This window comes from Saccopteryx leptura, chromosome 10 (genome assembly GCF_036850995.1).
Source record: "Saccopteryx leptura isolate mSacLep1 chromosome 10, mSacLep1_pri_phased_curated, whole genome shotgun sequence".
NCBI lineage: Eukaryota > Metazoa > Chordata > Mammalia > Chiroptera > Emballonuridae > Saccopteryx > Saccopteryx leptura.
The window spans coordinates 58439409-58453565 of NC_089512.1; the positions used below are offsets into that span (position 1 = coordinate 58439409).

Consider the following 14157-nt stretch of genomic DNA (forward strand, 5'->3'; position numbering starts at 1 on the left):
ATGATTGAGGTGTTCTAAATGCTCTGATCCTCTCCTTCATGCTAACTAGCACCCAGTGCATCTAGCACAGAGTGATCACCATGTCAGAACTGTCCAAAGCAGACACAGGCAGCTTTGTAATTTCTTTAATCAGCCCAGCAATAATATTTCAGTCACATTCCTGGGTGTTCATTGCCCTTCCTAAAATATAAACTATCTGCATGCTGTTTCCAGCCAAATGAAGACAGGACGAGCTTTACATGTCTAATGAAGGAACAGCTCAAAAGATTAGGAACAAAGCATTTTGGTCACACCAACATGCACTGCAGACATTTGAGGGCAGGGCCTCCTGTTCACCCACCAATAGGTTCTGTCAGACCAGTTTTTATCCCGGTGGCTCCTGAAGGAATCTGGATTTAACATAATGAGGGTGCTTATGAACTAGCTCATTATTATTTTAGAAAACTTTAGAGCTGAGTAAAACACCAGACTTGATGTTCAAGCTGTACTACCAACAGACATTTATTTAATGAACTATTTTCTGCTTACAGATGGAGGTTGAAGTTGTATTCACATGCTCTAAATGTCAGCCTGCATCTTTAGACTTAGCGGCAGGAAGAAATGACAAAACATGATGCATTGAACCTTGTTATGTTATCCCCAAAATGGGCATTCAGCTCTGGTAGCATACCTTCATCCCTCTCTTGCCCTCACTGGTGAAGAAGTAGCTGAGATCGGGATTCTGCGTACAGAGGAAGTTATTGAAGCAATTCACCAGTCAGGGTCTCTGATTACAGTAGTTTCCCCCTTATCCTCAGTTTTGCTTTCCATGGTTTCAGATACCCAAGAGCAACTGTGACGTTAACATATTAAATGGAAAATTCCAGAAATAAACAACTCATAAATTTTAAATTGCATGCAGTTCTCAGTAGCATGAAATCTCATGATCTCTGCTCTGTCCCATCTGGGACATGATTCATCCCTCAGTGTATCCACACTGTGTTTCCTACCTGTTAGTCACTTAGTAGCCATCTCAGTTCTCAGATGGACTATTGTAATATTGCAGTGCTTGTGTTCAAGTCACCTTAATTTTACTTAATAATGTCTACAAAACACAAGAGTGGTGATGCTGACAATTCAGATATGTCAAAGAGAAGCCATAAAGTGCTTCTTTAAGTAAAAAGGTAAAAGAAATCAGAGAAAGAAAATATAATATGCTAAGGTTGCTAAATCTTTGGTGAGAACAAATATTCTATCCATAAAACTGTGAAGAAGGAAAAAGATCCTTGCTAGTTTTGCTGTTGCACCTTCAACTGCAAAAATTACAACCACAGTACGTGGTAAATGCTTAGTTAAGATGGAAAAGGCATTAAATTTATGGGTGAAGGACATGAACAGAAAATGTGTTCTGTCAATCAGAAAGCACTGAGCCTATATGAGACTTTAGCAAGGGATCCTCTGAAATGAGTTACATCAAGCCATTTACTGCAAGTAAGGGATGGCTACCCAGATTCAGGAATAGATTTGGCATTTTATCATCTCACATCATCACAAGAACGGTGAGTACAGTACAATAAGATATTTTGAAGAAGAGAGAGACCACATTCACATAACTTTTATTATAGCATATTGTTATAATTGTTCTATTTTATTAGTTATTGCTGTTAATCTCTTACCATTCCTAATTTATAAATTAAACTTTATCATAGGTATGTATAGAAAAAACAGAATATATATAAGGTACCATTCAAGGTGTCAGCATCTACTGTGGGTCTTGGAACATAGCCCCCATGGATAAGGGAAATTACTATGGTAGTGCTGTAATTCCAAATGTAAACAATAACAACCTTCTAGCTTTTAGGAGAGAATCGGACTCTTCAGAATGGTTTCTGGCCCTGGCCAGATAACTTGATTGGAGCTTTGTCCCCATTCATCAAGGTTGTGTGTTCAATCCCAAGTCAGGGCACATTTAAGAGTCAACCAATGAATGCATGAATAAATGGAATGACAAATCAATGTTTCTCTCTCTCTAAAAATCAATACATCAATAAATTAATTTAAAAATTATTTCTATCTGTTGCTGTACTTAGTGAATTGGACACTCTTCAATTGCAGTCAATTTTATATCCTAAGTATATTTTCCATTTCCTAATATGCATTTACGTTTTACCAAAAAAAAGTAAAGACCCATCCATAGCAGTCTTTGAGGAAGGTCAGAAGAAACTGACAAAGCAAGATAAAAATTGCAGAGTTGACACTGAGGAACAAGTGATGGTGTTAAGCAGCCTTATCATTATTAAATGGGATAAAAAGTCATTAAATGCATATGAACCCAAAGCAAAATTGATCAGAAGAGTTAATCACCCTCATCAAGTGACATTTCTGGAAGTGCCCTCTGGGTACATGTTATCACTGCACTTGAACACTGGATCATTTCTTCAAGGGCACCAGACTCAGAGCTAGGTGCAGCCCTGGTCTTGGGTTGGGGCGGAGGGGGAAGAGAATGCAAGACAGGATCCTTGCCCATATGGATTCTGTTGATGCTGCTCAAGACTTTAGTGGTTCCACTGACTCCAACCAATTTAGACCCACAGCCTTTAAAGGGCTTTCATTCTCATCTGGGGAGATGTAACATGTCTTTGTATTCCAGGTAAATTGGATTTATTTGTTTAGTGCTTTGAGCCACGTGCAGTCAGCAAGGTTTATTGAATAACCGTGTTGATTGATTCATAGTCCCCTTGTTGTAGAAAAAGGCACAGGGGAGAGCTAGATGGCCAGCCAAGTGTGTTCATCCCTTCACTGCTGCCCCAGGTAGGAACTGGTAAACTAGGGATGTCACTCTCCCTGAGGCATCCAGAGTCCCCGGATTTTCCTGATGTGGCTTTGCTTTTGCTCATCACCTATAAACTGTGCTCATCACCTATAAACTGTGCTCATCATCTATAAACTGGACCTAAAAAGGCATTATGTTTTACACATGAAAAATACAGACTTCTTTTATTTCTCGCAGCTGAGAAAAATAGTTACAATTTACTGTCCATTCTGTCCAGTAGCATACTAGTCAGTTTGACTATTTGAAACCAAATCTACAAGATATTATTTATTATTCTCATTTTACAGATGAAGAAACTGAAGCTCACAGTGGTGAAGTGACTTGCCCTAGATCTAGTAGGTTGTACAGCCAGGGTTTGAACCCAGGTCTGTCGGATTCAAAGGGCATTCTCTTTCCACTCTGAATTAACAAAAGATTGCATGTGGGTGTGTGATCTATTTATGTTTATATAAAATTGGGACCATACTTTATATGTGGAGAAAGTCTGGATCAAAAAGTAAACATAGTGTTACAAGATGGCCCAGCAACTCCACTCCTATGTATATATACCCCAAAGAATTAAAAAACAGGAACTCAGCCTGACCAGGTGGTGGCGCAGTGGATAGAGCATCAGACTGGGATATGGAAGGCCCAGGTTCGAGACCCTGAGGTCTCCAGCTTGAGCGCGGGCTCATCTGGTTTGAGCAAAAATTCACCAGCTTGGACCCAAGGTCGCTGGCTCAAGCAAGGGGTTACTCGGCCTACTGAAGGTCAAGGCACATATGAGAAAGCAATCAATGAACAACTAAGGTGTCGCAATGTGCAATGAAAAACTAATGATTGATGCTTCTTATCTCTCCGTTCCTGTCTGTCTGTCCCTGTCTATCCCTCACTCTGAGTCTCTTTCTGTCCCTGTAAAAAAATAAAATAAAATAAAATAAAAAACAGGAACTCAGATACTTGAATACCAATGTTCACTGCAGCATTATTCACAGTGGCCAAAATGTGGAAACAGCTCAAATGTTCAATGATGGATGAATGGATAAACAAAAATGTGGTATAAGCCTGACCTGTGGTGGCTCAGTGGATAAAGCGTTGACCTGGAATGCTGAGGTTGCCGGTTCGAAACCCTGGGCTTGCCCAGTCAAGGCATATATGGGAGTTGATGCTTCCTGCTCCTCCCCCCTTCTCTAAAATGAATAAATAAAATCTTAAAAAAAAAAAATGTGGTATATACATGCCATAGAACATTATTCAACCATAAAAAGGAATGAAATTCTGATACTGTACATGCTATGTGCATGAACCTTAAAGACTGCTAAGTGAAAGAAACCAGTCACAAAATGACAAGTATTGTATGATTCCACTTATATGGGATACCTAGACTAGGCAAACTCATAGAGATAGAAAGTAGAATTGACGTTATCAGAGGCTAGGGAAAGGAAAATAGGGAGTTACTGGGTTACAGGATTTCTTTTTCTTTTTTTTTCTTTTTTCTTTTTTTTTACAGAGACAGAGAGAGAGACAGACAGACAGGAACGGAGAGAGATGAGAAGCATCAATCATTAGTTTTTCGTTGCGACACCTTAGTTGTTTATTGATTGCTTTCTCATATGTGCCTTGACTGCGGGCCTTCAGCAGACCGAGTAACCCCTTGCTCAAACCAGCGACCTTGGGTCCAAGGTGGTGAGCTTTTCTCAAACCAGATGAGCCCATGCTCAAGCTGGTGACCTCAGGGTCTCGAACCTGGGTCCTCCACATCCCAGTCCAACGCTCTATCCACTGCGCCACCACCTGGTCAGGCAAGATTTCTTTTTTGAATACTGAAAAAGGTTTGGAAATAGTGCTGATGGTTATAAAACATTGCAAATATACTTAATGACTTGAAAGTGGTTAAAGTGGTAAACTTCATGTTATGTATATTTTACTACAATTTTTTAAAAAGTCTGGCATAATCAAAAGAGTCAAACAGACATCAATGTGAATTCCAGATCTGTGACCTACATGGGCAAGTGACTTACTGTCTCTGAACCTCTATTTCTCATTTTATTTTTTTAATTTAATTTATTTTTAAAAAAGATTTTATTTACTCATTTTAGAGAGAGCAGGGAGGGCAGGGAGCGGGAAGCATTAACTTGTAGTTGCTTCCGTATCTGCCTTGACCAGGCAAGCCCAGGGTTCTGAGCTGGTGACCTCAGCGTTCCAGGTTGACTCTTTATCCACTGCGCCACCACAGGCCAGGCTGTTTTCTCATTTTAAAAACGGAGACAATAATGCCTAATTCACTGGGTATGTAGGGTGTAATATGTCTAGCCAGTGCTTAGCACACAGTGTGAGCACTCAGTACCTGTGGAGGTGACAGTAGTGGTAGTGGTAGTGGTAGTGGTAGTGTTAGCTCTGAAGTTCCACACTCAAAACTTCAACACATGGCCAGTGAGTGTTACTCACCACACATACTGATGAATGGTTAAATGATAACTGAAATTTTGTTCTTGTTTTGGAAGAACTTTTTTTCAGCAGAATGTCAGTGAAGAACCAGGTGTTTGAGAAATGTGGCTGTGTTAAGTTAAATGAGCCTTTTTGGGATGCCAGATGGGAACATAAAGCTGTTTGAAACCCCAATGGTCTTTTCTTGTTGATTTTCACATGACTGACAAATGATTTGACCGCAGCCCAGAGAAGCTGCCGATGCATCCCTGTCGCCAGCCCCATTGCTGCTATTTAGGAAAAGAAGAGATGCTATAGCAAAAGCTCATAGCCCTTGAAAACAGGAGGCCTGTGACAGAAGCCTCTGAGGAGGCCTTTAATTATGGCATAGCTGAGGTGACATCATTATAGGGCTGTTGGACATTCCCTTCAGCTGAGTAGAATCACTCATTGCCTCCTGTATCAGGAAATTGAGTTCCATGGTGATAGAAATGGAAGATACCAACCAAGTTGGAAAAGACCCACAGAAAGCATTTAAATACATCTATTAGACTGACTTCTGTGTTCCATAAAGTGGTTGATCAATCTCCCTTCCCCATACATATTAAATCTGCTTTCAATGCACGTTAACATTTTTTCAAATAAGTTTATGCCAAATTCTTAGGATACTGACTGTAGCTCCCTAATAAAGCACAACTTTATGGACCTGGTAACTTATCCTTTGAACATTTGGAAGCAACTCTGCAGGCTCCTTTTTTCGCTTGAGACACATATGGCCACTAAAAAAAGAATGTGTCTTTGTGTTTAACCCTTTGGGTCTTTAAAGGAACTATTTATGAAGTTGAGTTTTAATTTATTTATTGGTTCCCTAGTGATAAGAGTGAATACACCTCCTAAAAATCACCGTTAGCTCCCTCCAAGTCCCCCATGTGCCATGTGGCAATGCTGCCTTAAGTAATGGCTAAATATTCCTTTTATTGGTCTGTTTAACTAGAAGTAAATAGGTTTTCAGGTGGTATTTAGTGTCTCACATAGGTCAGTTGTACAATACCTGTTCATTATATGGAATTAATTAGCCACTTTGTATAAAAACACAGACAAATTACTCTAGTCCTCCTACCGATAGATAATTGTTTTGGAGTATAACTTTCTAGACTTTTTTCAATACACAAATATCAAATTTCATCTTTTACAAAAATGAGATTATACGGCACATACTATTTTTAAAGCTGCCTTTATCAAATACCAATATATTGTGAACTTCTATCCATATAGTATTATAAATGGCTACTTAGGTTTCATTGTATGAATTATATATATTTTATTTAACTGGTTTTCTTCTGTTAGACTTTTAGGTTTTAATCCCATGTAGTGTATAAGCTAGAATTAGGTTCAGCTTTATTTACAGAAAATTCCAAAGAATAGTGCTTTAAACAAGATGGACGTTTATTTCTCCTTAATGTAAGGCAGTCCAGAGCTTGGCTGGGGTGGCTGGCAGGCATCCAGAGGCTCGGGCTTCTTCTACCTTTCTGCTCTATCATGTTTTTGGATAGCTTCCATCCTCAGGGTTACTTCTTGGCCCAAAATGCCTACAGGAGCTCTGAACATCATGTCCAAGTTCTAGGTAGTGTAGAGGAGAAAGGAAGAAGGGTCCAAAGAACTCCCCAGCTAAGTCAGCTGCCTTTAAATAGCCTCGCTGAGAGTCCCATACAACACCCCTGCTTTCCTGGAGCTGGGCACACTCAGTTCCAGGTGGCTGTGGAGGAGCAACAGAGAGCTCAACTGCTAAGGAACAAAGGAAAAGAAGGCTATTGTGTAGTAACTAGTGCTTTGTGCCACACTGATTTTTGCCCTTAGAATCAATGCAGTCATCTACCCTTTCTAGCTAAATGTTTTTACACATCCATGATTATTCTTTAGAATTTTTGCTAAGGAAATAATTGTGTCAGGTCAACGGTAAGCACATTCACAAATATTATCTGTTTTATTTTGTTGTCACAAAAGCAATGTATGCTTGTGGAAAAAATAATTCCAAACGTGAGAGAAATATGAGCTGTTTGAATACATATCGCCTCTCTGCAGTGTGTGCCAATCCACATTACTTAGCAGTGTGCAAAGGGGTCAGCTGCCCGATGTTCTTACTCGTTACCTCTTGCCTTGTCTTATCAACAATCTGGTAAATAAAAATATATTAATTTGTACTTCTTTAATTCCTCACCAATTGCCTCTTGAGGTCCTTTGCCTATTTTTCTAGGTGCTCATTTGAAAAATAATTTAAAAGTGTTCTTTATATATTGAATATTTACTTAATAATTACCATGTTTCTAATATTTTTTCAAGTTTTCACTTCCCTTCAGCTTTATTTATGGCATTACTGTCATGTAAAATTTTAACATCTTTATACTCAAATCTAATTTTTTTCCTTTAAGGCTTCTCCTCTGGTGTAAGTGCTAACACTTAAACAAATAATTTTTATTTTCTCGGGGAGAATAAAAAAGTTCTGTGTTGGATTTGGAATTAAAATCCAAGTGTTGAGAGCCAGCCATGTTAAACAGGCAGCCATTGTAGAAGTACGGTAATCTTCCTCCTTGTCTCCTAGCACAGAGCCTTGTGCCCGTCACCTAAGACAATCTGAGTATGTTTCATCAATAAAGCAGGACAGGTGAGCCTCACTTTCTGCAATGGTTAGATTTCTTTCCTTTCTTTTTCTTCTTTTTTTTTTGTGTGTGTATTTTTCTTAAGTGAGAAGTGGGGAGGCAGAGAGACTCCTGCATGCGCCCAACAGGGATCCACGCAGCATGCCCACTAGGGGGAAATGCTCTGCCCATCTGGGCCATTGCTCTGTTGCAACCAGAGTCATTCTAGTGCTTGAGGCAGAGGCCATGGAGCTGTCCTCAGCTCCCAGGCCAACTTTTCTCCAATGGAGCCTTGGCTGTGGGAGGGGCAGAGAGAGACAGAGAGAAAGGAGAGGGGTAAGGGTGGAGAAGCAGATGACACTTCTTCTGTGTGCCCTGGCTGGGAATCAAACCTGGGACTTCCACACACTGGCCAATGCTCTACTGCTGAGCCACCTGGCCAGGGCTGCAATTTCTGAGGACTGATAAAATTCTATTATTTTGTTTACTTACACTCTGCCTAATTTTAAGGAAATATTTCACACATTAGACACAAAAATATTTATTAATTCAAATTGAGTCTTCCTGTGCCTGAGAAGCATGATGGAATTCTGGGAAGAACATGAGCCTTGAAGTCAAACAGCCTGGGTTGAAATCCTACCAGCATTTATTGCTTATGGAAATCCAGGCAGGTTATGTGACTTAGATAGGTGTCAGTTTATCTGGGCAGTTAAAAGGATTAAGGAAGATAGTCAATGATAAAGCACCTAGCACCATAATTAGCTCATAGTGACAGAGACCATCAACAGATATTGCCCCAGTCTGTCCAGAAACAAAAGCATTTAAGTGTATTGGTAATTGATAGTATCTTTAGTACTAAGATTCCTTTACAATGCAAATAATTACCTCCTACTTTTTCTTTTTGTTGGTTCACATTTTCAAATATTAGGGTAGCTGAAAAATAACAGGACCTCCCTGTCCTTCTCTGCTCCTACCTTTCTGCCTTGAGGTCAGTCCTTTATGTCCTAGGTTGCCCTCTCTCCTCTCTCCAGCCTCAAAATCAATTCGAGTTAATGGGAGGTGAGGATGGGGTGGGGCAGATGGGTTAATACTGCTACCTAAGGCCAGACAGCCAGCAAGTCATTGATTCCTTTTCTTGACTTTTAAGAATTAAAATTGTTCAGATCTCTTAGACTGAATGGGATTGTAACATCCTTGAAGAGGGGTAGGGCCAAGAGTTTTTGTTTATGCACTGGCTGGCCCTGGAGAAACTGCCCAAAGAAAGAAAGGACTTGAGTAGAATCTGCAGTTAGTGGTGAAGCTGAAAACAGGGCTGCAGGTCCAGGTGCCTCTTTCCACCTTCTGAGTCCTTCTGTGCCGATGACCTGACACGCGGATCCGCTCACAAGTTTTAGCATCAGAGGTCAAGACATCCATTAGTTGCAACCTTGAAAAGAGCCATTTCACATCCAATGGGAATAATATGCCAGATGAATAGGAACATTAGCGATTTTCATTTGCTAGGCACTAATTTCTCTTGAGGAAGGTGAGCGGACTTTTTAAAGCCGCAAGCTGGCAGATTTCATTCCGTGCTATTTCTGAAGTCTTGGCAGAAGAGCTCACTCTCCATCCCAGAGCTCTGAGAACTCCAAAGAATCTGGTGCAGGGTGTTCCTGTGAAGTCAGATTTTGACAACATCAACAGTATCTGGGTGATACGGAGGGGAACGGAACACATGGTGAGATGCTCAGGCCCCAAAGTCCACATGGACTTCCAGCAAGTAGGCTGATCAACAGCCAAAGGGCTCAGGGAGATCATTCACAGGGTTCTCACCGCTGAGGTGTGTGTAGAGGGAATGTGGAGGTGAGGCCCCACGGTGAGTGGGTGACCCGCCACATGCCAGCCTGGCTCTCCCAGCTGCGGAGAGTATTACTCATAAATATCAATTACCAGTTATCCGACTGGGCCTGGCAGGTTTGATGAGTTTACAAGCAAAATAGCTTTAATAATTTCATCTGTGGAATTCACTGATCTGGAGCTTTTGTTTACTCCCCAGAAAGTTCACATAACGCACATTTGTGTGATAAGTGGGTGGATTGTGGTGCAGGTAGGAAAACTGGTTTGAACCGAAAATTTATTAGTAAATTTAGAACTGAAAAACATTACTCTGGAACTAGCAAAATTTCCTCTGACTCCTTCATCCTTTTGGAATGCCCAAGGAGTTTAGTGGGTTTAGTTCATTCTGACTCTAAGCCCCCCAATCCTTAGCTCCTGCTGCTTGGAGGCACGTAGGGTATCAAGCTCTTGGAAACAGTCCAGAGTTCATGTTCACTCTCTGTATTTCAGAGAGGGGTCTTCTGACTCACTTTCCCTTTGTGTCCCTGTCCCCTGTGTCTTATTGAAATGAAGTGCCTGTCTTCACATTGATAACTGTTAACCAAAGGCAGGAGTCCCAGGACCTGTGGTTGGAAATCTGATATTTCAGGGGTGTCTGAAGGAATTACTGTACATGGGAAAAAGAGACTTGCTCAGTGAGGGAGCTGTATACCTGGGAAGAGATGGGGACAGGGGAGGGTAGGAGAATAGCATGTTGTGTGTTGTATGCAGAGCTGGATTTAACGGTGGGCACACTGTGCGTGTGCCCTGGGCCCCAACCTCAGAAGGGTCCCCAAAACCCCAACTTTACACTTTTTTCTAATGTAAGGGACATGATATTTTCTTCTGCGCCTGGGGCTTCAACCGACTTTAATCCACTTCTGGTTGTGTGCCTCGAGCACGAGTCCTCCCACTAGGCTCCAGGACCTCATCTGAGCCCTTCAGCGAGGGCTGCAGGCACAAGCCAAGCAGTAGGTTTCATTAGGACCATGGCTTGTGGCAGCACCAGCGCTGCCACTTCTGGGCCGAGGAGACTGAGGACAGCACAGAGTGGGAATGCCACAAGAGCTGCTTTGAAGTAGTGAAATCTCCAGGGCACCTGGCTCTGTCTTGGCACTCAGAGGGGTATCGCTCTGGGACTGGCTTCAGCGAGCACTCAGGGCATGGACATCAGTGTGCCCTTGGAGGGCGGCCAGCAGCAATGGGAGGAATGAGTCTGGCCCTTACTTGGCTTTGTAGAGTGTTGACATCAACTAGGGGTTCCAATAGAACCAAAGTGCTGTTTGGGACTCAGGCAACACTACTCAGGACTGTGTGGGACGAGAGTTAGTGAATTTGGGGCCCTGTTGATAGGACTTGCACAGTGCCTGGGGAAGCTCAGGCTAGTGAGAAGTCTCTTCCTTCTTCCAGAACAAGAGCAACCAAGGATTGTGAGGTCTAGCAGCAATGGTAACAGGGCTCTGGGGTTCTCTTTAAGGATTCCTTACATTTTTCTGCCTGCCCCTTTCAGGGCTGCTCCTTCCTTCTTGCTGCTCTTCCCCTTCCTTCTACACTGGCCATTTGACATAGCTGCTGAGGGTTCTTCTAAATGTCCTTCCATCACACGGACTCAGCTTTCACAGCCATGTTGGTGCTCCTTCATCATTGTGGATCTTTGGTGTGAGTGTGTGAAAGAAAAGGTGACTATGATGAAAGCAAAGTACAGATAACAGCTTAGCATGTACAGACCTTCACCAAGGTCTAGGGGTCCACCTGCCCTTGGACAGGTCTTCTGTGACCTCTCCATGGGCCCGGTGATGTGAAGGAACAGGGCCCTGGGCTGTAACCCTAACCATCGGGAACCCTGTCTCTCCCTGGGACTGCTTCCTTATTAGAAGGGAACAGGTAATCTCAGAGGGCCTCTGGTTATAAAATGGAAAAAAAAATTTTCTGGCCCTTTCCAATCCCCAGAAATCCTATGGGAAGTAGGGTATGTGTGTGGGAGGGCTAGCTAAGTGAAATAGAGCAAGTATGGGACAGACTTCCCCGGGACTGGGAAATGGCAGCAGGGATGAGAGGGTTAGGGTTGGTGACTCCTGGCTTTATGCCGTCTCTGCAGGGTCAGGCTCAGGCCTGGGCTCCTGGCAGGTGGGGCCAGCCCAGCCCCAGTAACAGCGGCAGCAGAAGGACTCCCAAGCTCCAGGGCTGCCATCTGGCTGCAGGTGCAGAAAGGCTTCTAGCTGTCCTTGGTCTCACTGGGCAAAGTACCCACAGCCATGGCACCCTGGAGACTGTAGGCTATGGCCACCCCCTGGTCACATGGATCATATAGGGGCTCAGGGTGCCCACCAGGTAGTCATAAAGATGCCAGTACTCTCCTGAGATAGGAACCTCCCAGAGCTCTGGTGTGTGAGGTAGGCATAGGCCAGGACAGGCAGGAGATGTGGGTGCCCAGCATGGGCCACATGGAAGGCCTCCTCCAGGCCGTATTAGACAAATGCTTGATGGTGAGCAGGTGACAGCCTGGGTGGGAGGTAGAGGCTGGGGGAGAGGGTGCTGGAGGTGGCCCAGAGCCAAAGCAATGGGTGTGGTGGGTGCGGGTGGCTATGAGGCAGGGCCCGTGTAATTGGAAGGAAGCCACACTGTGCCAGTTGTTGCCACAGCCCAGAAGCAATAGAAGCCAGTGGCTCAGCCTCACTGTGTCCTCCAAAGGCAGTGTGGGCTTGTGGAGCTGCTCCTGGGAGTTCCGGAAGGGGAATACTCACTGTGCCCAAGCCCATGGGGCTGGCTGAGAGGCTCAGTGGCCACCCTAGTTCCCAGCTGTAACACCGGTGGCCGAGGCCACGTTGGATTCAGGCAGAAGGTAAAGCAACTGTGGAGACAAAAGGGTTGGGCCATTCTGATTAATAAAGTCTCACAAGGGCACACAAGCACACAGGCAGGGGAAGCCGCCTCTCAGGCAAACAAACAGCAAGAATGGCCCCTCACAGTGGCGGGCAGGCAATCCGCCATCTGTACCCCCCCTGAGCGCAAGCACCCATAGCCTTATTTGGGCCATACACATGTGGCGATGCCACATGCTCACGCACTAATCAAGCAAAGTGCTTGCAGCTGGTACACCAGTAAGCAAGCCTAACACAGCTGCCCCACACCAGCACAGAGGGGACACCACTCTTCCCAGTTCAGCACTGTCAGGCCAGGCTGTGGTGGATCTGGTAGGGAGCCCGTACCAGGAAGTGGTTAAGGAGCACAGCCTGAGGGATGTCCCTATTGTGAGCTCTACTCCTGGGCCCAAGGTAGGGATAGAGGCTGAGCTGGGTTTTGTAGAAGATGGTGATATTCCGGCCTTGGGAATGCTGGCCATGCTTGGCTGTGATGCCCAGGCCTCTAGTGGCAGGTGCACACCAACATGGGCCACACAGCATGCTGATGTCCCTAATAGTACATTCCACAGCACAGAGTAGGGGCGTCCAAGAGGCTGCAGCAGGGGCTGGCCGCACCCCAGACACAGGGACACCCCCGACACCAGGGCTAGGCCTAGCTGTGTCGTCATGCCCCAGGAATGGAAGCATGTTGAAACCAGGCTTCAGGATGCTGGGCGTCCTGGCCTCGCACAATCCCATCTGACCATTGTGGATCTTCATGCCAAGCCAATCCTGACAAGGTAGGGAACATTGTCTCCAGCAGAGGTAAACTAGTATTAGGCTTTTCAAAACAGTATCTTTTGCTCTGTAATCTTATTACAGTCTCCCCCACTCAATGAACGTAAGAACGAACTACTGCCAAGCATGGTAGCAGGGCATGTGAATAATGTGTGTCTATTCTGCAGTGACTTATGGAGAAGCTCTCTGCTCCCTAATAGTCCAAGAGGGTCTTCTCAGATTCCTCTGCTGTCAGATTCTCTGATCCATACCCCTCTGCATAAGGCTCATTTTTCACGTTCATTTAAAAAATGATGCATTCTTAGCTCTGTAAGCCTTTCTCCTTCCCAACTGGAATTCCATGAAACAATCTAATACTCTCTCGCAAGATTTTCCTTATGAAATATCTGGCAGTTGCTTCTGTTTGTTTAAACTTAGAAAAATCAATGATTTCAAATTGCAAATTCAGTTAAAATTTACTTTGCAATAAATAGTGTTGTAGGATGATGTTGCCAGAGTTTGGAAGCGGAAAGCAAATGAGGCAGGAAAACAGACAGTTGAAAGGATGATAGAATAGGGTCTCTGATTAGTGAAGCACAATTACACAGAATAAATACAATATCGATTTTTATGTAAAAATCATCCACAGAAGAGAAAAAAAAGAGGGCGCTTTGTCATATTTCCATTTTTATTTCTATTTTTCAAGATATTTTCAAGTTCTCTGAACTGTATTAGTTTTTTGTTTTTTTAAAAAAATACAGTTCTGATTGAGATGATTGATGTTGCTTTACATGCCTTTGGTGTTCCCTCTTTGGAAATATATTTCTTC

General features: G+C 43.5%; 1 pseudogene; it reads right to left on the reverse strand.

Annotated features, from left to right (window-relative positions):
* Positions 1-11767: 11767 nt before the first annotated feature.
* LOC136381853 (hyaluronidase-3 pseudogene) lies at positions 11768-12467 on the reverse strand (annotated as a pseudogene).
* Positions 12468-14157: the final 1690 nt, after the last annotated feature.